We start from the raw sequence: 25,045 nt of genomic DNA on the forward strand, positions 1-25,045 counted from the left end.
TGAGCAAGGAAAGTTGTGTGAGTGTTCCACACCAGATTTTTTCGTTAGGGCTACTTTTAGTATAAATATAAATATAAATCTAAGTACCTTTTTAAATTATTTTATCACAACATGTTTCCGACTTAAAAATGGCATTGATGTCAGAAACATGTTGTGGGTACTGAGATTTATTTTTTTTATTTATATTATTATGGAGTCTTGTCCTTTGTATTAATTTAGGATGAATTATTACACATTCTTATTCAAGAATCAACCAGTCTTCATTTAAATCTTTCTTAATTTCAAGATTTCTAAAAAAATCCTCCTTGGCTTGAAAATTGTAATTAACTTGAAAGAGAATAGGTGAAAAGTTAGTAACTTGATCTTATATCTTATTATTAGACTAAATTTGGGAGAGAATCAGGAAAAGGATTCGCCTGTTTGCCTCTCCCAATCATTGTTATTGATAAGTTCTTGCAATACAAATTTAAAAATAAATAAAGTAAAATAGTGAAATACCTCATCCAAGAAAGCGATGGTAAAAGGAAGAGATCAGGTCTAGACTTTTGGGTTTTCTTATTTCATACATTTAATCAATTGTTTTCCACTAAACTTTCATTTGATTCCTCAGGCGATTTAGGACCTTCCCGAAAAGGACTTTCAACAAAAAGCCTTACGAATTTATCTATTTTATTTATTCTGATAGATTTTGAGTTTCAAACATTGATTGGTGGAGGTGACGACGTCATGTAAGTACTGTAAAGCCACTACGCATACACATCTCTACCCAAACTGTTTTCTTTTGTTAGATTCACTCCATACTTCCAGCATTCCCCATAAATTACATCAATGCCTCTCATTCAACCAATGCTGACAGTTTAAAGTGAATCTCACTATACATACCGTCACCTATTCAAACATTAAAACCGTACAGTCTTATCAATGAATGTCAGTCAATGATTCTTTACAAATACGCAATCCTTGGAAACTCTCTCACCGAACAAACTCATATTAATTAACCATTGAAATACAGTAGTAACATTGAACGAAATCATCAGTTTCAACTGAACCTTATTCTAGGAAAAGCTAATGGATATTGCAATGAGAAGCTGTAGCAAACTATCAAACTTCGGAATTTCTCATGAATAACATCATTACTTCCATTCAACCAATCCTGTAACTTTGAGGTGAGTCTAACTATATTATTTACTGTTTCTGATGAGACTGTTACTGATATTATATGATATGCAGTGGCGAGGCGTGACTTTTTGGCTCAGTCATCTCCTGGAACAATTCAGTTGAGAGTTTGAATGAAAGCTGCACCCCTTCCCCTACTTTAAGGATAATATTTCATTTTGGACGATTATTTATCGGGGAAGATGACATCTAGTGTAAGATAAGCTTACTATTCAAAATCCTAGAGTTGAAATGTCTAGAACTTTGCTAAATCTCAAGCTCGGAAACTGCCCCTCAAATTAATTTAAAAAATTGAAATGTTATTATTTATTCTTTATTGTTTCATACAACAAGTACATCATCAAAAATGACAGGGAGAGAAAAAATAAGGTAACCTTGTGCTATTCCTCTCCCAAATTTAGATAAGGTTACACTTAGTCCGAAATTGGTTGTCTTGTAGTTGTTTACTTCACTAAATTTTCAGTTCTTAATTATTTTCACATAGTAGATTTTCAAATTTAGATGCTTCAAAACCAAACATAGAAGAAATTATAATAATAATTATCAATAACAAATTGCAAACAAAATAATTATCGTAGGGTTTGCAACACTGGTGCAGAACAGTGGAATCGCAGAAATAGCGATGTCTTATCGTAATTTGACCATCGTTTACGGGGAGAGGGAGAGTGATGATGCAGAAGAGTTGTGATAACGAATGCTAAATAGCATTACTGGAATCGCATATTTTTGAGAATCACATTGAACGGATGGAACGGATGCAGTAGTCTACTTTATTCAAGCTTGTCGCGCTCGCAAAAAAACGTTTCTCTTTGGTTTCTTTACTTTTTAGTGTATTTATTTTAAATATTTTCAATTTAATAATATACACATTACATATCAATTTCTGTCCAGTCAACGGCGAATCCAGAGATGACCGGACGCCTCGGCTCTGATGATATGTGAATATATTTACTATTACTGATGATGGGGAAACTGAGTATCGAGTCGATAACGTCACGTTTCAAAGTTTTAATAGAGTAAATAGGTTGATGAATAATGACACAGTAAATAACGTTTGTGGAGTAACATGTTCTGCAAAGCTAGTAGTCTGTCTACTAACGTTGCATGTTCTGTACTCAACAAAGTCAACATTATTTCATGACGTGTTGACATTTGGAAAACAGCGCTCCCAACGGACTTTGTGATAACTAGACTGGGCAGAATTTTGTAATTGATTGCTTAATTGCATTGGAAGTGTACAGGCACAGATACAACCTCTGTCTGTTATCTGTGATACAGGGTAGTAGAGATTCGAAAAAAAACAATCCTTAGTACATCACCAACATGAAGCTTGCTATGGACTCCAATGGCTTCTCCCATTATTTTCAAGAACATGATAATATTCTCAAGAACATGAATACCAGAAGGAGATATTAAGAATACATGTCCTCAGAACTACCATTTTAGTGGTTTGTGACCCATTTGGATATAGTATGTCAATTAATTCATATCTCATCATGTATTGTAGTTAACACAAATTAACTAATCTAATAAACTTGGAAATCACCCTGAACAAAGAGAAGAAATTGAATTGTCTGGTTGTTTGGGAAGTGATGTTCACTGTCTGAAAGAAATTTCAACCAAATTAAAGTGATTGAGAGCAACAGACAAGATAAGTAAACAAGATTGGAAATTGTCTCTAATTATTGAAAAAAAGGAGGAGGAGAAGAAAAAGAAGAAGAAAAAAGGAGAAATAGGAGGAGGAGGAGTAGGAGGAAGAGGAGGAGGAGGAGAAGAAGAAGAAGAGAAATAGGAGGAGGAAAAGAAGAAGAAAAAGAAAAATAAGTCTGAGTCATTTTGTGTTGAAGAAGAAGAAGAAGGACAAGGAAGGAGAAATAGATAATGAAAAATGTCGAACAAACTGAAGAACAGCAGGTGAAATTTCGCGTAGGTCTTTGATTAGAAATTGAGAAAAAAATATGCTTTGAACACTGGAGGCGTTTTGTTGAAAGCCAGAGGAAAAGTGAGAAAGAATGGGACACCCAACGAGAAAGAGCGAGTGAGTGAGTGACATCACATCTCACAGTGAGTGAGTGTGTAAGAAAAGAGATGAGGAGATTTATAAAAAATAGAATGGAACCAACCAACAAAAAATACAAGATGAAAAGCAGAGCAGGATCACATTAGTGCCTACAGGTTAATTACGTTTGCTGCTCCTTTAAAAGCCCGCGGACTTCAGCTGAGAAGAAAGTTTGTAAATTCATAATAGACTTGCATGCCTCTCACGTCAATGCTCGTTTGAATATTTCAAGAGGTGCTGGTTCAAATTAATGAAGGAGTCTTTCTCTGTTGCACAAGTTTTTAATGGATGTTGATTATTGATGAAATACGTGGGAGAATATTTTGAACGCGATTGGGGGACTTCGCAATTAGCCGACCAATAGAGAGGGGGGACTTACTTAAACGAACTACTATACTTCATTACTTGTTTTTTACTTAATATTCTCATCAATGTTTTTCTATTTCTTTATTTGAATCAATCAATCCATTACAAATTAATGCAATGTTGTTTGAGGAAACCGGGGTGGATATCGTACGATTTTGCATCAGTTGATGATATCAATTATCGTTGAATTGAACTACGTTGTCATTTTTGATGAATAATTGAAATTAATTGAGTTGAAGCAAAATAAAACTGTAGTGCTCATAATATGATTTATTGATCATAAACTTTTTGCATAAATAAAACATATGAATTTGAGTAAAATTCAACCAAATCAATTATTTTCAGTTTGGTTAAAAAATCGAGTTATATTATTCTACAAGATGCTTTCTAATGAATAATTCTGTTGTAGAATAGACTTTCCTGTGTACTCTGGTGCAGTTCTGATGAATTATTCTGGTAAAGTGAAATTCATTTCTTACTATTAACATTGTTTCAATATTTAATTAGAAACATTAATGGTCTATGCGAAGAATGCTGTCTGTTTGATTTTAATCTTATACTAGTAGTTCTGTGAACAGTAGACCTCGCGCTCAGTGAGTTACATTGACCTGTTGTTATGTTTTCTGAAAAATTAATGAATAATTTATCAATTAAAAATGTCTAGAGAAAATCCTAAATAAACATAGAGCTTTCTGTCCTATATCGTACCGTGACGTGTCGTCCCGGAATGTGAGTGTGAGCGCTGTTATCTGGTCTGGCTGCAACTGTCCACAACCTTGATGGAAAGATACAATTTTCAAGATTTTCGATGTTTTTGAACGGGTAGTATTATAGTCAACTGTCTACTAACGTTAACGGAAAGATGCATTTTCAAGATGTTCGATGTTTTTGAACGGGTGGTATTATAGTCCACTAGACAGCTGATTTATGATGAATAATTATTCTATAGTCTGATTTTTTCGGTAATATTGGCGTATGAAGGAGGCTCCTTTTTCCTTTATATTATCCTTGAAATCCAAAATTTCCAAAAACCTTGTATACACGTCGACGCGCAATTTAAAAAAGAACATACCTGTCAAATTTCATGCGCAACATAAAAACATATAAACATTCAAACATTTAAACATTAAGAGAAATGCCAAACCGTCGACTTGAATCTTAGACCTCACTTCGCTCGGTCAAAAAAACCAAATCCAGAAGCTGAATTCTGATTAAATGTATTTTTGAACCAACAGAATCCATTAGATTAATTGAATTTGCGGTGGAGAGCTTCCAAACGAACTTTGTCAAAGGGCATTAGTTACATTTACAGAGTTGAGCATTCACATTTACATTGAATTTACATTTACATCATATGCACTACTGTGAAATCACTATGAACTGTCAGTATTCCTCACAGTTAAAACCTATGCTTCCCATTCGACCAATGCTGATAGTTTGGAGTGAATCTCATTGCGACAACTCGCTGAAAGCATAACCGCAGGTTATTTACTGACTCCATTAGCTTGAGATTCGTAATCAAGTTGCCAATATTTGTGTATGCGAAGTCCCGGAATAAAGTTACAGAGACTGTCAACTTGATAGCATAATAATTACTAACAGTATTTCGACATCTTCATAATACACATGTGTGTATATTATACCCGAGTACCATACTGGAGTACTAGTTGGATAATATGTAAGATTGAATACTGTAGTAACTTTATAACTTGATTATAAAATCACTATATATGCAAGTGACCAGTTATCCAACTAGGAGTACTAGTTGAATAAATTGTATGATTGAATACTGTAATGACTTTATAACTGCGTGTACAGTGTTTCGAAACAAATTGCTAATGTGCTTTGAAGATTTACTCATAAGCTTTACTCGTGTAACAGCTTCTACGGTTCTACACAAAGCTTCAGAAACCGAGAAACTTCCAAATCTCTTCTTATTATAATTCTAATATCCCGCTTACATGATAAAGTTAAGATAATTTGTGTTTTGTGACAGTGTTGAAAGCCATTCTCATGTAAAATGTTGAAGTAAGAAGATCTGTTTGAACTATTTTCTCTGTATGTTTCAAATATCATCACTGTTTAAAAATGTCATTTTTGACGGTTCTCATATTAATATTTTCATCGTTGAATGCTAGCAATTGATTTGATTTATTCAATTTATTCATTTACATGTTCTAGTTCAAAGAAAATTTTCAATCTCTGTCATAAATAAGTTCCAAATGTTAAAACTCAAAGTAAAACCTCCTGGAGGTATTAATTAGAATTATTTTTCTTCAATGAATACCAGCATATGAATTGCAGTTATTTACAATATCTCCAAATGAAAATAGTTGATAATATTTCACACCTCAAGCAAGCAGGCAAATTATGTTACAAAAATACTCTATGCTCATCACTTGTTGAGTATAATTTATTTTTCTTGTGGCTTTCCATGTATTTAGCTTTATTTGGATGTCTCTTAATATTATTTTCAACTCAATTCTCGAAAGTAGAAAGACATTAGCTTGTAAAGCCACGAATAAGAATTGCAAATAGCCGAATGCTCTTTACTGATACAATAATGCAACGAGTGTGAAATTTCTATATCATTGTTATCATCAAGCTGCGGTGTCCGAGTGGTTAAGGAGTTGGACTTGAAATCCAATGGGTTCTACCCGCACAGGTTCGAATCCTGTCCGCAGCGTCATTTTTTTGATCATCAAATTCAATCGCTATAGAAAATCTGTAAATACAGGGTATTTACGAACTCCCCACCAATACTCTAGGGCAAAACGCATATCTGAATATCATATTTAAATTGTCCGGAAGTCTTCAGTTACTCACACTGCGGCCATTTTGATTTTTTCACTAATTATATTTTTTCTAAATAATGGTTTAACATACAAAATTGACACTTTACACAATCATTTCTAACAACTAGGCCTACACAAAGCTACAATTTTTTTTTAATTCATAAAACAACATGGCGGCCATTTAAAACTTTGTTTCTTGAATAACTCAGAAACCGTTGGTTTTACAAAAATGTTACAGCAATAACTTTTTTTTAGTAAATTCTATTGCCTATATTCGAAGTGTCCAAAACTCCTTAAAGCGGTTATCCTTAAAGCTGCCATTTTGTTTTTTTTCACTTGGGAATTTTTATGTTGTATTGATCTAAAATTTGTCATGAATATTTATCCTATAAAGACTCAACTTAAAAAAATAAAAAAAAATGTTCGATGTAAATATTCAAAATGGCAGCCATTTTAAATATGTAATTATATCGAAAATTTTCTATTTTATTTTTTTGAGTTGAGTCTTTAGAGTATAAATTTAATATTCATGCCAAACTTCAGATCAAATTATTTTTCCAATAATTATCAAACGTACTCGGAAGAGCGTATTTTGGCCTCTCAGGAGTTTCAAAGTCAAGGATAGGGGCTGAATGGTGTGCCACCATTTTATGCTATCAATAGCTGGGATCAACAAAAACAAAAAAATCTGGTGTGGCGCACTAACACAACTTTCCTTGCCGTTATGAGAATTGATCACCTGATGCTAGTGTTCACGCGCATCTCAAGTCTACTTATAAACAAAGATCTGAGCCAGCTGGTGACAGGACAATAACGCTGGAGACATACGAGGTCTGCTAACTCTTCATAGTGAATCATTTAATAGAATCAACAGTTGCCAACAGTTTGCAATTATTGGATAATCACGTTTTCTCAAATTTCGAGGTTATTTTCAATTTTAGGTGAAAAAGTTACTGAACATTACTTGTAGAGATTTTCATGCTCAATCTTTTCCACTCGATTTTTTTTGTTTAATTGTATCTGAAGCCTGATAATTGGGAATCTAAAAACAAACTTTGCATAGATGGGGCGGTGCTCCTGAAATTTTTACAGATTTGTCATGAATTTTTTTTATGACTCGTGGCAGTTAATAGAGCTTATCAATTACTATTTTAGGTATGAATTTAATCAAAATCGTTGGAGCCGTTTTCCAGAATATCGCGAAAACCCTGTTTTTGACAACATTATCTCCATTTTAGCCGCCATCTTGAAATGCATCTTTTTTTTGCATCCGATCGAAATTGTTCGTGTCGGATCCTTATATTGTAAGGACCTTAAGTTCCAAATTTCAAGTCATTCCATTTATTGGGAAATGAGATATCGTGTACAAAGACGCACGCACACACACACACACACACACACACACACACACACACACACACACACACACACACACACACACACACACACACACACACACACACACAACACACACACACACAACACACACACACACACCACACACACACACACACACACACACACACACGCACACACACACATACACACAATACTTTCCTTACCTATGGTAATTAGAACAAGGAAAGTAATACAGAACGATTGAAAAATTCAGCAACTGCAAGCCACATGATTATACATAGTGAAAATGACAACCTCACCTCGAATAATCCAAGCAGTGTTCCATTTCAGCCTTTCTGGAGGCAATCAGCTTCTTGCGTTTGAAATAATTCAGTCAAATATCTTGTAAATTGCCAGCCTTCAGCATACAATAATTTGGTACACAATGCATACCATGCAGCCTCTCTCCTAACTTTAATATCCCCCTTGGAGACCAAAATACGATCTTCTCTTGCCAATTGAAAAAATAATATTAATTATTTCTGAGAAACTTTCTCGCTTTCACCACCTACTTATTTTTTGCAACAAAAAAGTTTCTAGCATGTCGAAAATTTCATGTTTTCTGCTCGAAATGTCTCGATATTGACAAACATAATCATTCATTTAAAAAATAACTATTAGTCGGATAAAAATGATCCAAACACCAACAGGAGACATTTTCCCCGTTAATTTGATATAAAATTATTACGCATTACGACGCCCCATGATTCAAAGAAAAACAAAACTTCTTTTGAAGTGACATTCAAAAGAAAAACAAATCTTCTCGATGTTTCTAATTTTATCATGAAAGTTAAATTTCCATTTAATCCTTTAACCCTGTAGCTTTTTAGTACTACTAGGATATCGGGGATGATACTGTACATCCAATTTTGACGTTAAATTGGAAATTTGAGAAAGTTGCAATTTTACAAGATTTGGCAACCCTCTAATTTATTCGGATGGAGGGCCAAGTCTCAACTTATTTTACACAAAATATATATACCAACTGATTGAGAAAAATATTTTTTCAGAATAATAAATGCTGCATGACTAAGCTCATAGGAAGTCCGTATTGAGATGTAAATGAAAATGTTGGTTGTCAGAAAAATTCCATAATTCACCAAATAAAGTCAAGTGTGACATGAGATACATTGAATTTTTGCCGGTACGAAGCTCGCCGGGTAAGCTAGTAATTAATAAATATTGCTATCCAATGCTGAATGGCATGAGTCCATTGCTATGTATGTTCAGCGAGGAAAATACGATTGTGTGTATAATTTTTTTTCCGAATAGATATGGTTCTATTTATTTTTATTGGTTTTTCTAAATTATAAAAATTTAGCGATGAGAATTATTTTGAATTTCAAATACAATTGCATTTTTATTGTACGTTACCATGAATTTATTGATTATTGGTTTAACATATTCTGATTTTGTTGTAATAGCTGTAGATTGATTATAGTGGGATATTTCAATCCTACTGGAATGGAAATCAGCACTGCAAAAGTATACCGAACTTAGTAATGAAACTCATCCAATAAAGTGAGAAACTTCGAAGTTGTCATTGGATTGAGTTCCTACGAAAACTTCTGAGCTAAATGAGAGCAATCAAATGAATGATTTATTAACGCAAGATATCCACTAACAGGTGACATGCTCATCGTTGAGAGAGTTATTCAGTTTCAGAAACTTATTGGATCTGATCTACTGATACAGAGTGTTTCAACATGATTTGTTTAAACATAATTTATTTGTTTCAAAGATGAAGTGAGTATAGTGAATTTAATACAAATAATCTCCAAGAACTTTCGAAAAGGAACATTTTTTGCTTGGTTGCACCAGAGACAATATTAAATAGACAAAAATATATGAAAATATATTAACCAGTAGCTTTACTCTATGGTTACACCAATCGAGTTGAACTATTCCGAATTTTGAGAATGATACCTGCATGAACCACAGACTTGTGCGTAATATGATGATGATGAAAAATCGTTTCTGGAAGTGTGCATGGTATCCTGTTGTTGATTATTAGAACAAGAAAAAATTTAATTTTAATCTTTTTAAATTTGTTGATATTCCATTTCATTAGAACAACAGCATCGTTTTATCAACTTCTTCGCTACATTTTCATGGATTGATTGATTAGCTGCCTCTATTTAAAACCATGGATATAGGATTGTAAGTGCACATTTCATTTTCCCAGCTCCATAACCTCATTCTCCTCAGCAAACTAGCTCTTCTCGCAGTAAAGTCGTGCAGGAATTTGATGCTTTCCAGGAGCTGATCCAAAAAAATTCAGGATGATGTCAGTATTGTCGCAGAAGGATGTAACATCGTTAGCAACGTGCTGCAAGTGATAATGGTGGCTAAAATTTCCTTTCATCACCGGCAAGAAGGAAAAAAAGAAGAAAAGAAGCAGAAAACATGAACATCTTTGTTGGTAGTTGACAAATTCTTTACATGGTCATAACTACGGGAGGAGAAAGTGATGAAGTAAGATGAAGAATGTTGCAGTGAATGTCATAGAGAGAGAGAGAGAGAGAGAGAAAAAGAGAGAGAGAGAGCTATAATTTGGGTAAGGAAATGATAATTGTGATAATTGGTGTCTTCCTTATGAAGTGATTTATCGACTGTTGTATGACTATCATCAGCTTTCTTGTTCTTCTGTTTCTCCTCCATCACCTCATTTATCTCACTTCTTTACAGTCAGTCCTTTTTTCACTTCATTCGCTAACTATCCTTTTTTCATCCTTTTCTTCTACTCGTTGCACTTTTCATAATTCTCCGATCTTCACTAACTTTTCTACCCCTTACCAGCTACCTGTCGCAACTCTCCATATTTTTCTCATTCCTTCGCAGTGTCTTTTAACTATTTCTCCTAACTATTCTGTTTCTTTCTACTCTTTCCCATCATACTTTACTCTTTCTCCCGTCCTCCATCCCTCTTATTTCTCATTATTTCTTCTATGTGAATCGTTGAAGTTTTCTATTGCACACTAGTTCTATTCTAAAACAGTAGATTATTATAATTCTTTCTCATGAGAACAAAAGTATTTCTATTCATTTCTTCAATTTCCACATTCCTTTCTCCCTTTCTCCTCCTCCTCCTACTCCTCCACCTCATCTTCCTCAACTACTGCTCTCCATTCTCTTCCCTCATTCTTATCCAATCATCCAAATCCTGTTCCCCCATTCTCATCCTCCTCCATCCATCCATCCCTCCTCCTCCTCCTCACTCAGTATTCTCCTCCTCCTTCCCTCTTTCTCATCCTCCTCCTTCACTTATTTCTTTCTCTCATTCTTTCCTATTCTCATCCCTTTTCCTGCATCTCCTCCACATCCTCCTCCATCTACTCATCCTTTTTTTTAGATGCTTTTCACAAAATGTCACGTGCTTTATTTCATTCATTATTTTGATTAAGACTGCATTATTGGCCAGACACGACAACTCCCAATGTTTTGTCACGTTTTTGACAGCGAAAGTAAATTCATTAAATTGAACAATGTGCTGTCAAATTTGTGACAATGGCCGACCAAATACCTCTGCCTTTGCCAAACTTACAGCAGACTTTCACGTTCGAGGTCCAAGGCTACTGTTCTTCCTCTGCTTATTCTTCTTTGTACAACAAAATTATTGTGATGCATGTTTTTATTGTTTGGTAGTCTTCCGGCTTCTCTCTATAGTCATGCTCGAACCCGGGACCTTTAGGCTACTATGTAAGCTCACTAGCCTATGGTCACTTCACAATAATACCTATCATTAAATTGGTTGGAAAAGAAGAAACTAAGTACGGTAACCACAAAGTATTTCTCATGTTATGACCATAATACCATCATATCAAACAAATATTTTCCTTGAAATAGAGTTCAAACATCCATGAAACAATGAAATACATACTTCAAGCAATGAAGCATTTTATAGAAGCTTCACGGCATCTTTCGATAAGCTTACGTATCAGAAAATGAGACAAAATATAGTACAAAAAGAACTCAATATAGAACTTCAAGTAGGCAATGTTTTCGCTCCAGTTTGTCAATAATTCCTTATCAGGTCGTCACATTGCTCTTGATTGACCATTCAATAAATTATTATCTATGGTTACTGTAAAGGAAATAGTTGTAATGATGATTGGCATCTAGCTTATAGTGAGATTAATGTTAAAGGTTAGAGAAAATTATAGGAAGACATGGCTGCGACATTTCTCGTTCCACCTTTCATAGAATATAGCTGTGATTTAATTCATCCAGGTATATATTTTATTATATAATAATATAATATCTGTAAATAATAATATTATTTCTGATTATTCTTGATTATGATCAGTTCTATCCCAAATGTATTGTATTCAGCAAGAAAATATATCCCATCATGATTTAGTGATAAATTAACACAATTAAGTTAAATATTCTGGTAGTTCATTTTAATTCATCGCTGACAAACGATTCAACTGTGCGGACTAGGATAAGGATAGAGCCAATGCACCTGGAATACATTCTAGAATGTATTCTTGGTACATTGGATAGAGCTATATGCTTCGTCTACTAACAGAAAAAGATAGCAAAGCAATGCATGTATTTCAGTCAAGTTCAGAGGCTTATAATTATTTTTTGTAAAGTTTTTTTTGTATTTTTTTTTGGCGAATAAATAAATTCAATTCAATGTTAATCTAGTGCTGACTTTAAAACATGTATCTAATTACATCAGATCAACATTATTATTACTTGCTCTAACCTCAATAAAAAAATTGAGTAAAAGTGAATAGTTTATCAACAGATGAATCCAGTGCGAAGAAAGAAATTAGAATCCGAGAACGAAGTGATACTAACGGAAATATTCGAATTTCTTGATACTTCAAACAAAATAAAATAAATAAATGAGTCTCTTTGGATAAAACAGAAGCATTCTGACATTTTATATTTCTAATGTGATCCAATTTCTTTCTTCATTTTTTTAAATGGAAAAAAAATAATAATAAAGTCCAAATAATACATAATGATCAAATTTCTTGATAATACACAAATTAAATTAAACAACCTGAGTAGAAAAAAGTCGGAAAAGAGTACCCAATGACTAAATTACAAAATATACAACTTACTATGGCACTAACCAAATATGCGTAAGAAGGAAATATCCATGTTACGCTATTTCATTTCTTAATTTAGATTGGATTAATTCTTTCTTTTTCAAAAGTATATAGGCCTATTACCTTTGAGTGGAAATGATCTAGATGAGAACGAAACAGCACCAACTTGGCCTCAATTACAAACATTGACAACTATTGAGATGATGTATAATAATAACAACAATAATAATGGGGGTTCATTAGTATTTTAATATCAAACCAAACTATTAAATTATTGAAATACCTCAGTAATTAAACTCTTGAATTAATTGCCATCTATAGCGCCAAGCATCTCTACAAAATAATGCCAGCTTTACCCAATCCTTGCCGTTCAAAAAATCAATAAATGCTTCCTGGTTAAGCTCAATAGCTCCCAAATATCTACATCTCCACTCTGATAGAATGGGGCATACTGCTAGGAAATGGAAAATATCCTCGTTATCCCCTCTGTTACATAATGAACAGCGCATGTCTCTATTTTCCAACCACGGCTTGTAGTTCAAATCTATCAATCCACATCTTGCCTTCATCACCCATTTTATAAGCGCATGGCTACTCAGCTCCTTTATATAGCTCGCAGATCCTAGACCCAATTTCAGTGCTCTGTAATGAATATGAAAATTTGCCGCCGTTGCACCTCTCAAAAGATCCTCCCTGAAATTCTCTCTCACCCCATCCAACAATTTCAACATTTCTCTCTTCCAGTTACCCATATTCTGAGCGGAAAAATCCAAATTAACATTGCACTCTGTTGCCATTTGTATCCATGCCTTGTACCAAAAACATTTCTTCCTTATTACCTCCACAGCCATAATCTTTGGTAATCTATCATTTTCCATTTTCAAAACTTTATTGATGTATTGAAAATGAAGCTTCAATGTATACTCGAAAATCAGCCTTTCATCCGTTTCAAGAAACAACATGTAATTTGGTGTGTTATTTGGCAAAGCGAACAATCTTTTAATATACAATCGTTTTAGTTTCTCAATGCTATCAAATTTCTGAAACCCCCACACTTGTGCCGCGTAACAGATTATTGCTCTACTACATGCATTAAATAATACCGATTTAGCTTCAAGATTGATTTTATTGTCATTTATCACTCTGTTCCAACCAACATTCAAACTCAATTTTGCAATCTGTAACCTCTCCTTCATGTGCTGCTCCATGCTCATTTTTGGTGTGAATGTCACCCCCAAATATTTATAACTGTTAACTTGTTCCACTTCATTGCCTCCAAAAAACCAGCGTTCATTTCTACCCATTCTTCCACCGTTTCTGAAAACTAAAATTTTTGATTTTTCCAGGTTGACAGTTAGATTCCACTGCTCGCAATACAGTTTCATATTATTTATCATCCTTTGTAAGCTAACAGGAGAGTCTGACAAGAGTACAATATCATCGGCGTACATTAGTACCCTTATTCGTTTGTTTGCCACTAGTATGCCTCCCTCTAGAGCATCATCTAAATCATTCAAAAAGATTGAGAATAATAACGGGCTGATCACGCATCCCTGCCTTAAGCCCATCTCTGTAGCAAAGCTCTTTGTCAGGCCATCTTTACACCATACACTAGCAATTGTTTCACTATTCAAAGCTTTTAGTATATTAATCATTTTTGTGGATAAACCTAGGCAGGATAACTTGTAGAAGAGAGCGCTTCTATCAATAGAGTCGAACGCGGCTCGGTAATCGACGAAGAAACAGTAAACTTTATTTTTTCTAATCTGCAATTTTAATTGAATAATAGATGAAAGAGTGAAAATATTATCGACAGTTGAATAACCTTTTCTGAAGCCGGCCTGATATTCATTGAGAATATTTCTGTTCTTGACCCATTTATCAATTCGTTTCAACAAACATCCACAAAACAGTTTTGCGATAACGTCCATAAGTCTTATACCTCTATAGCTCTCTACATTTTCTCTCTCTCCTTTCTTGTAGAGTGGGAACACGATCGATAACTTGAAACTGTCTGGCACGTCACCCGAGTTGAAAATTCTATCAAATAGAATTATAATCTTATCAATTAGACTCGACGGAGCATTTTTGTAAAATTCATAGGAAATGCGATCCACTCCTGGTGCTTTATTATTTTTAGCTTCCTTTATAACTAACAACAACTCTCTCATTTCAAAATTCCTATCCATCTCTAAGTTCTCCACTATAGGGACTGCATACTGTACTGGATTACTTATCAATTGAGGATTCCATAATTTGAAAAAGTAATTCACCCAATCTTGAGCATTTATAGAATTCGAAACAAATTTATTCCTATTTTTAAACTTATTTAATCCATCCCAGAAGTTTTTTGTATCTCTTGCTGAATTTAAATTATCAATAAGTCTGCAGTTGAACTCTTTTCGCTTTCTCTCGCATAAACTTTTGAATGAACGTTTCACTTCAAGATAATTTATCCTATTATATTCAGAGTGGTTGTTTCTGTAAAATTTCAAAAGAGACATGACTAATTTTCTCGTATTCCAACATTCCCAGTCAAACCATGGTTGCTCAAATTTTATATTTTTTTGTCCAGGCTCCTTTATCTGACTGCTTCCTGACGCCTCTATTATACAATTTTTTATACTGTCCAATAATTGACGATTATCACTGCCTTCTACAACCATGCTTTGAACAATATCAGTGACTCTATTTTTATAATTCTCAATACCACACCTTAATACTAGTTTGGGCAACAGAGGCAGACAATCATGTTGCTTATCTTCGCGTGCCATGTATAATTCTAATTTTATGGGCATATGATCGGAATACGCACACGGTATTACTCTAAAATTGTGAACATAGCAAGTAAGACTCAATGGCACGGCTGCTATATCATTAACTGACGCACCACTTGCCCCAACAAACGTCATCTCACCCTCCTTATCTCCTTCTGTTCTCCCATTAACAACAATATAACCCAGATTATCACACATTTCTAAATACTTTCTTCCTCTTGAATTTATAGTCAAGTCTTTTGAGGTTCTTAATAAGTACAATCCTCCTAAATCATAATCAGTATAATCAGTTACTCTCATTCCTTGCATATTGCCTATTCTAACATTCTTATCACCTATCAACGCTATTTCTAAATCTGAATTCTCCAATAGGAAATCATACAGCTGTTCAAAATCTGTCTGCCAATTATTGGGATTAATATATACAGGTAATAAATGAACATCCTTATTTTCACTAATCTTGACAATCGCCACTGGTCTACCTCTCACTCTCTCTACTCTAATACTATCTTTAAAAATAGAGTTTTTATTCAAACCCAACAATAAACCCCCACTAGCTCTGCCGTAATGAGAAACTCTCACACCCCAATTCCATACAACTATAAAATCTGAGAGATACGAATTAAAATAACCAGCATCTTTCTCCAACACAAAAGTTTCACTTAAACATATTACGTCGTATTCTCTTAGGATATTGAAGAAACTGTTCTCATTAAGTTTACTTTTCAGACCACAAACATTATAATACAAAATAGACAGAATAGAGTTTTCACCTCGACCGTGTGGTGATTGAGCCGTGGGCGCGGGTCGGCCTCATTCGTTATGAGGCGAGTCGCCATCCTCGTTGCCAGCTACTTGGGCGTCGGGTCGTCGACGTCGATCTCCCCTCGTAATTGCTTGTATCTGCTCGGTGAAGTCCATCCTCAGCATCTCCTTCAGTTTTTCCGCTCCGTCCTCCGTACCAGCCATCAGCCTGTTGCCATCTTTCGACCATTGGAATTTAATTTCTTCCACCAACATGAAATCGAATCCTATATAAGTTTTAATTCCGTTTGTCATCCTATCAATAGCTTTCTTCAATGCCAACAGTCTAGCACGGATAACACGAATGTCCTTTGGATAATCCCGATGGACCACATAATTTGTATTTTTCAACTTCCGAACATTTTTGAAAATTCTATTGATATGTTCATCTTTTGGTATATGCGCGATTACTGAAGGTCCTCTGCCCAACAAATGAGCCCTATTTACTTCGATTTCACTTGTTACACCTAAAACTTCCGAACAAAATTCTTTCACTTTCTCAACACATTTATTGTTTTCCACGTTTCGTAATCCTTTGAAAATCACATTATTTCTTCGTGATCTAGTTTCGAGCTCAATAAGCCTCTCCTCACTTTTTTCACCCATACGGCGCATTTTTTCTAACTCTCCTTTAAGCGATTTATTTTCCTCCTCTAACACCGTAATTTTCGCGTTAAGCGTTTGAATGTCTTCCTTAGTAGCAAGTTTAGAAATGTTTTCCTCTAGAATATTTTTAAAAGAGTCCATTAATTGTGTAAGTGACATATTTCCGACCTTTTGCTCACCCATATTTGCAATCTGTTGACGTTTAGCAAGATTCTGATGCACTTCTGGTGAATTTCTTGAACGCTTCTTACTTTCTGAACTGGATGAGCTCATCTGCCTCCCGTTAACACTCGTTAACCACAGGATTTAATTCAATATTAACTCACTAATTATAATTCTAATAAACACCTGAACTCATGAAATTAATAGGTTAGCAGAGAAAAGAACCAGCAATTTCACGCCGCAAAAACGTAAGTCTTGACCGGTAAACACTGATAAGAGAGCAAACTAAGCGACCGTTCAGCTCGGTGTCTCAATCGGAATTCCAAAGGAAATGAGAATGAAAAGACACATGAGAGGAAATGAAAGGAGAACTTGAGAAATAGAGGATAAGGAGAAGAATAAGAAGAAGGACTAAGGGAGCCTGAGGAGAGGCACGAATAGGAGGAGGAGGAGGTGGAGGAAGAGGTGAAGGATAGGAGAAGACAATGAGACATGATTTGAGACTTGAGAATAAGTGCAGCTGAAGAAAAAATAATGGAAATACATAGAAGGAGAATGTGTTAAAAGCGTAGAGAGGACAATGATAATAATCAGTGGTGTGACGAATTAACAGTAACAAATTGAGAATTCAGAAAGAGTATTCAACTGTAGCGGTATTGGGTTACAAATTTACTGTACTGTTCTCACCTACAAAATGGACTGATTATGATTTATGGACACAAAAAGGAGAATAACGAAATAACACGACTTGAAACTATTGTGAGGTTCACTTCCAACTGCCAGTATTGGTTTAATGAGAAGCATTGATGTTATTGTGTATAAAATTCTGATAGTTTTAAGTGAATCTCACTACAGAGACAAGTATGTTTTGTTCTATCTAAATTTGTTACAGGTGTCTTCAGTCTTCACTTGAAATACGTTGTTAGAATGCACCCGGTATGCGTTTGATTTAATCGAACAACACCCAAAGGATGTAGGGTCATTAATATGTGTTATAAAATATCTCGTTTTACGAATAGAGTTGGTTACAAGGCAGATATTTCTCTATAATATCTACCATAGAATCAACTGGTTAGAATTGATAAAGAAGAATATTCTGGGACCTTATCAATCTTATTAGATTAGTAGAAATGATAGGATGGCATTCTAGCCAAGTTTCTTTTTCACTCCGCCATCTATAGTGGATAGCTGTGATTCAAGTCATCCCATTATATCTGATATGATATTAATTGATCATCCTTGTTGATAATTATCAATTATATATGATGAATATATTTTATTCAACAATATAATATCTTTATAACTTTATTCAACAATATATTCTTTATTATATTTAAATTAAATCTTTCCATGATTTAATTAGAACGTTTGATATTTATTCATTCAGCGTTTGGCATATACACAAAATTTATGAAGCTCATTAGTCTCAAATGCCTACATATACTTTTATAATTATACTTAACTTCTTATAATGAATAATTATATAATATGGTGTTAATTCTAGTAGTTCATCATATCTTTACATATTATATTTTTAACAATTTGATAACGGCGTATTTAAAATTGGATAAAGATATCTGATTTGTCTAATGGCTGACGAGAATAGTAAACCAATGTAAAAAAAACGTGAGCAAATGTTAATGTTGTTGAACGTGAATCACACAGTGTTGGCAATCAACAAACCATTTCTGGGCTTCACTGTCCACTCTGATAATATGAGCATGTCACTTTCCTTCCTTTACCGTAAACGCTACCACGCACATAGATCATGTCACAGAGTTAATCAGCTGATCAGCTGACGTGATGACCGTGACGAACCTGGAGAAAGTCTGCACCTAGCGAAGATGCTCTTCTCTGTCTAATCAGCTGACTGATGGCCTTGAAAGGACACTGTACTTCCGCACTCGTCTTCTTCCCTCCTCCATCTAATGCTCCTCTACTTCTTCTTCTTCTACTTCTTTTTCTTTTTCTTCTTTTTCTTTTTCCTCTTCTTTTTCTTTTTCCTCTTCTTTTTCGTCTTCTTCATGTTTCTCTTAATTTCTTCGTGCTCTCTTCTGTCTGTCAGTCTTCTTACTTCACTTCCGTTTGTGTGAAACGATGCCCGGCTAGCGTGTGAAGTCTGTCTCCTTGTTTCTCTGTTAATTATCCTCCTTACAATTCATTGTTTTTTTCTGTAAGTTGCATTTCCTTCCTCCCTGAACGAAGGTTATTGAAAGAATATGGGTATTCTGATTAAAATTCGGAAGTTTTAATCTTTTTCTCTCGTTTAGATAGACTTCAGGATTTTATTTTAATCCCTAGACGTATACTCAGATTTGTTTATGAGATCAACATGACACAAGCACTTTTTTATTTAATTTAGTAAATTATTAGTCAAAGATGGTCACAAATGTTTTTTTAGAGTCATCATCATCATTGCTATCTCTTACGTGGGCTTCCAATTTTTGATCTTATGACTTCTGGTTCATTTTTTAATACCCTTTAAAGAGGGGGCTTTTATTGCCTCAATTTCGCCCACATCACTTTTATTGTAAAGTGTAAATAAAAGTCATCTATCTATGGGATACCTTTCTGCAGACATTCACTTCATGTTCCTTCATTTAATCCGGTATTCTGTATTTTTTCATTCAAATTGTATATTCCAGCTCTGCTTGGATGCTCTGCTCATTTCTAACAAATTTTGCAATGTAATATCAATATCATATCTTTATTACTTCAAATACCAGTACTGTAATACGAGTGTACGAAAAACAGGTCACAACAAGAACAAGCTGATTGACTATAAATAATGTATAGATACTATAGAGTTGAACCGATTCGAGGATAATTATAATGAGAATAATTAGTTTTGATTCAATAGAATCCAATTTAGATTAAAGTCAGATAGATTCAAACATAAATTAAAAAAAATATTAAGAAGGCTATAGACACTATACAGTAAGAAAATCAGAGAAATAGTCAAGGAAATTCAAATCTTACTGAACGAAACCAATCACCAGAGGAAGTTATGTAGGAGTAAACTGCAAACAGAGTCATTTATAGAGAGGAATTACAAATAATATCAAGGAAAGAAGTGACCCCTAAATAATGAGAGGGAGACTAAGGCTCGGTTGCACAAAAGCCGGTTAAATTTTAACCGTGATTAATTTTACGAGAACCAATCAGATAATGTTTTTCGAAAAGTCGGCTTCTCTATATGATTCTCGTAGAATTATTAACGGTTGAAACTTTACCGGCTTTTGTGCAACCGGAACTAAAACTTGAACCTTCTTAACGAAAACTAGAGACTGTAATGTCTTTGTTTTGTGATGCCCAAAGAACTTACTTTTTCAAGATCCAAGCAGATCAGTGCATAACAAATGATTTTGAGAAACTGCAAAGGACTTGAAAAGATGAGATTTCTCCAGATGAGGCTAGAATATAACAGAACACCTCTTGCAAAAATCTGAAGAGAGATTCCCTCATTTCCGATAAAACTTGTCTAACAATGCACCGACTTTTAACGATAGCGACATCATTTTCTTTCCTTGCGAAATGACGATTTGCGAGCGTAGGCCAGAGTAGAATTTCCAATTAGAAATACAATACTCGATCGTTGCAACCCACATAAAACATCTTCACAACAGATTTGTCTCACAGTGTGTCACAATTTGATCCTTGATTGCGTACCAGTGTCACAGTTTGTTGCTCGATTTGTGTCGGAACTGTTGCAAATAATGGCGATACCGATTCTCGACTCATCAACTTATTTTAATGACCGATGACATACGATACTTGTAGAGTTTTTTGAATTGAAATCATCAGAAACGTTTTTGGTATCGTTTGAAGTGAACTTAACAGTTTGATCCATCTCAAAGCAGTCAACAAAGAATAATATGAATGAGAAGGGTTGGTTTTGTTCATTGTGATACTAGTATTTGGATTTCTCCAATATTTGCTGAGTTTGGTTTAAATGGTGGTTATGAATGTGGACACTGCAGCCCTAACAATAACGAGCTGTTGACACGTAACCGGACTATTTCACTCTAGAAATCAACCTATTCATCGCAGTAGTAGCCTACTTGATCCATGATCAATTAATAATCATGACTTGCACTTTTAGATCAGCCGTCAACGGTTTTGGTTCAAGGTATTCCAAACGACACTCATTTGGAACACTTTTACTTCAACGAAAATTGGAAAAAGGAACTTGGATCGACAACTTATCTACTCAAGAGATTGAAGAGTTTGTTATTACTATTATATTGAATACTGTGTTTTAGTGTTTGGAATTTTGTTCTACACCAGTAACTTCATCTCTCTTCTCATTTGTGTTTTCTCTCTCTTATGCCAATCTTCCATCTATCTTCTCTATACAAATTTTCAATATTTTCTCATATTTTGAATAATTCAATTAATAATAAGCTATACTGTAATTTATTGTAAATTAGTAATTAGTCTATTAGTAAGCCAGAATTTATTATATCAAATGAATAAATAACACCCATCTGATCCTTTCTTCTTCCTTATCTCATCATCCTGTATCTCATTCTTCATCTTCTTCTTCTTCTTGTCGTCCTTCCCATTCTCATCCTATTCCGCCATCTGTCCCTTTCTTCCCGCCTCTTCCTTTTCAAAATTTCCCTTTTATCTCCCTTTTTTCCACCTTCTATTCACCTCCCTCCTATAATCTTTATTCATCCGATCTTTCCACAAGATAGATTCACTTTTGTTCTACCGCTATCTCCAGCTACCGCCAAACCTGAAAGATGTTGACCTGAGCCCTGAGACATGAGGTCAGGTTAGGTCAGGTTTTATTCTTCATTCTTTGCCTTCGGGAGCAGTTATGTTACGTCAGTCACGAGTCTAATGCAGAGTGATATATAGATAAATATTGTAATATATGGATATAATAGCTACACAATGCACAGCTCAAGGCCGTTGCACACTGTACAACTTCAAACACAGTTTATTGTAATTTCCTCTGGGCACTTTCACGATCAAGATATTGGTCGGTTTTGAACCGGCGATTTGGAATAGAATTAGAATTCTTTCACGATCAAGATATTGTATGAGCCGGCGACTTGAAACTGAATTCATCGGTTGTTCTCGGTCTGCGAGTTTGTGATCAATTGTAACAGCGTCATAAATATTATAAACAGTTCCTATATTTTATTTCAAAACTGCAGTGCACGATAAGTAGGCCTTTCAGAAAAGGAATAAATAATGAAGCTGTTTGTTCATCGGTGAAGCGATGAGGTCTGATTGAGAATCGTTGATAAATCTTGAAAAATGAGTTAGGAAACTCTACTCTCAAAAGTCTTTTACACACAGTTATTGGCATTGCTGAGAGAAAAAAAAAGATCTCCAAGTAATCCATAATTATCATCTCATTATACTTGAGTAAGGTAAAGTTTACAATGAGAGATGAATGTACCGACAACTGTCAAGTGCATTTCGAACCAACGGCAATTTCTAGGCTCATTATAATAATTAGCTTCTCATCCGTCCAACGGGATAGGCAGATGCATGCCCCATAACTCATCTCAGCGATAGATAGCAGGAACTCATCACATTTCCAAAGCTGCAGAAAATTCAGTTGTTACAGTCAAATTTTAACCTGTATAATTCAGTTCAACAAACTTCTGAATCTCCGTTGTTCAATTTGCTGTATGTTGATTTGCACAATTTGTCAGTGTCTGCTCTGACGGGAGCGTGGAGCATCGACCCGTGTTCCTCTGTATGCTAATTGAAGTGAAGAGTGCTGCTGTAGCTAACCACTCAAATGTCTCGTCATTAATTGCACTCTCTGTGGTTCATACATTCGCTCCTCTATTCTTGAATGTATTTCTGTATCACCAGAGACACAGCAAATAATATATTTGTTTCTTGCCTTATAAATAAGTGTCTTGCCTTATTACGAGAATACTCTCATATTTTATTTATTCATTTGTTCATTCATTTATTCATTTAAATATTCATTCGTCTTGTGTCTATTTTTCTGAGCAAACACTCACAAACAAGAAATGCATATTCACTTCTATTATCTACGTTCGTCTGTTCTGTGGTACATTTCTCAATAGTACTGTACTCAGCCCCCTTGATGTTATTATATTTAACAAATTGAAAATATTATTTCTGGTGAAACTATTCAAGCTGAGTTGATATGGGATGAATTGATCTTCTCTAATCAAATTAATTTTTCGCTGAGTAGGAGGCGCACATACGTTTTAGAATTTTGGATGTGTAATTCGAGAGATATTTAGAAGAGGTGAATAGCCCTAAAGGATTAGTTGGGTTCCGAATCAACACCAAGTGATTTCACCTCTAAGCGCCTATCTGTCCGTTGAGAAGAAATAAATTGGACTGATAACTTGGATATTTACTCATCTATCGGTGAGTTTCAATTAATCAAGTTGGATGGAATTCAGTGAATGGATAAACATGAATTACAATGACGTATTTACAAGGAATATATGGTGTTCATCAATGTACCTAGAATACATTGTAATCTAGATACCTTGGTGTTCATGTTAGAATCAATGGGGTATCAAATCAATCAATGAGGAATGAGAAGAACACCTTCAATTTTTCAGTGCGAAAAATTTTCTTGAATTGTTAATTTTCATCATTGTATCACCTCCTTTAAAAATATTTACGAGACAGAATGTCATAAACTATGGGACGTCATGATTCTACTCATTTTTTTTCAATCATCGTTTTTATAATAAAAAATCGTAGTAATCTTTATTTTCATCATCATCATCATCATCATAAATAATAATCATTATAAAACTCATGATTATCATCATGAAGACAGAAATCTTTGCTTTGTTATTTGGCGACTGTATGCTTGTGTGCTAACTACTCGTACGTACAGCTTGTGTGAAATGCGTGTTTCGAAATAATTACTGCAGACTGCAGCGATACAGCGTTATCCACTTCAAACTGTCAGCATTACCTATGAATAACGTTGATGCTCCCCATTCAACCAATTATGACAGTTGAGAATGAATATCAGCAATCTGCATTGAATTCACCGGCGGTTGCTGTGTTCTAATTTAATTGGGCAGAACCGGAAGCTGCTTACTTTTCAGTTCTATTCAGCGTTTCTGGATTAAATGACCGTGAATATTTTAAAGTTTCACAATTAGGTTCGATGAAAGGCCTTCCCTGAAAGTAATGTTTGTGGGCATGAGAGGTTGTGCTCCAGGGAGAGATTAGAGAGGGACTTGAGAGATTTCTTTAGGTGTTCAATTTTCATGTTGAGTAATCCCTATGGTTGGAGTGATATCTAGTGAGCTAGTCTGGATGATGCTCTCGGCATAGTAATACAAAAATATAAATAGAAATACAAATCTCAAAATAGAAATATAAATCTCAGTACCTTTTCAAATTATTTCATCACAAGTTTCGGACATTAATGCCATTTTCAAGTCTTGATAATTCAATTTCAAGACTTCAAGTTAATTTCAAGTCTTGAAAATGGCATTAATGTACGAAACGTGTTCTGATAAAATAATTTAAAAGGGTACTGAGATTTGTATTTCTATTTATATTATTACAAGTATCCCTAAAGAAAAAAGATAATACAAGAATGTATTTCTATTACTAATACATTATTCTTATATTGTTATGGCTTTCGGTTCTCCCGTTGGAAGACCAAGGTTGACTTGTGGCAAGCTACATTAAACTCACTTTCAAGAAAATTCATTCCCTTACATCACCCAGAAGCCATAAGATTATGTGAGTATCATCTTCAACATCAAAAGAATGTTATTTGTTAATTGAGAGAATTCAAGAAAATAATTGAAGAATAATTAATACATTCCAAGCTTACAAGTTGATGGTTTTCAA

The 25,045-nt window shown here is 34.4% G+C and overlaps 1 protein-coding gene and 1 non-coding gene across 3 annotated transcripts in view; both read left to right on the top strand.

Annotated features, from left to right (window-relative positions):
- Positions 1-25,045, top strand: part of LOC111056302 (leishmanolysin-like peptidase) — a 199,720-nt gene that overhangs the window by 119,644 nt on the left and 55,031 nt on the right. The window lies entirely within an intron of this gene.
- Trnas-uga lies at positions 6,206-6,287 on the top strand. Its single transcript has one exon. It is a non-coding gene; the product is annotated as a tRNA-Ser (tRNA).

This window comes from Nilaparvata lugens, chromosome 4 (assembly GCF_014356525.2).
Source record: "Nilaparvata lugens isolate BPH chromosome 4, ASM1435652v1, whole genome shotgun sequence".
In the NCBI taxonomy this organism is placed as follows: Eukaryota; Metazoa; Arthropoda; class Insecta; order Hemiptera; family Delphacidae; genus Nilaparvata; species Nilaparvata lugens.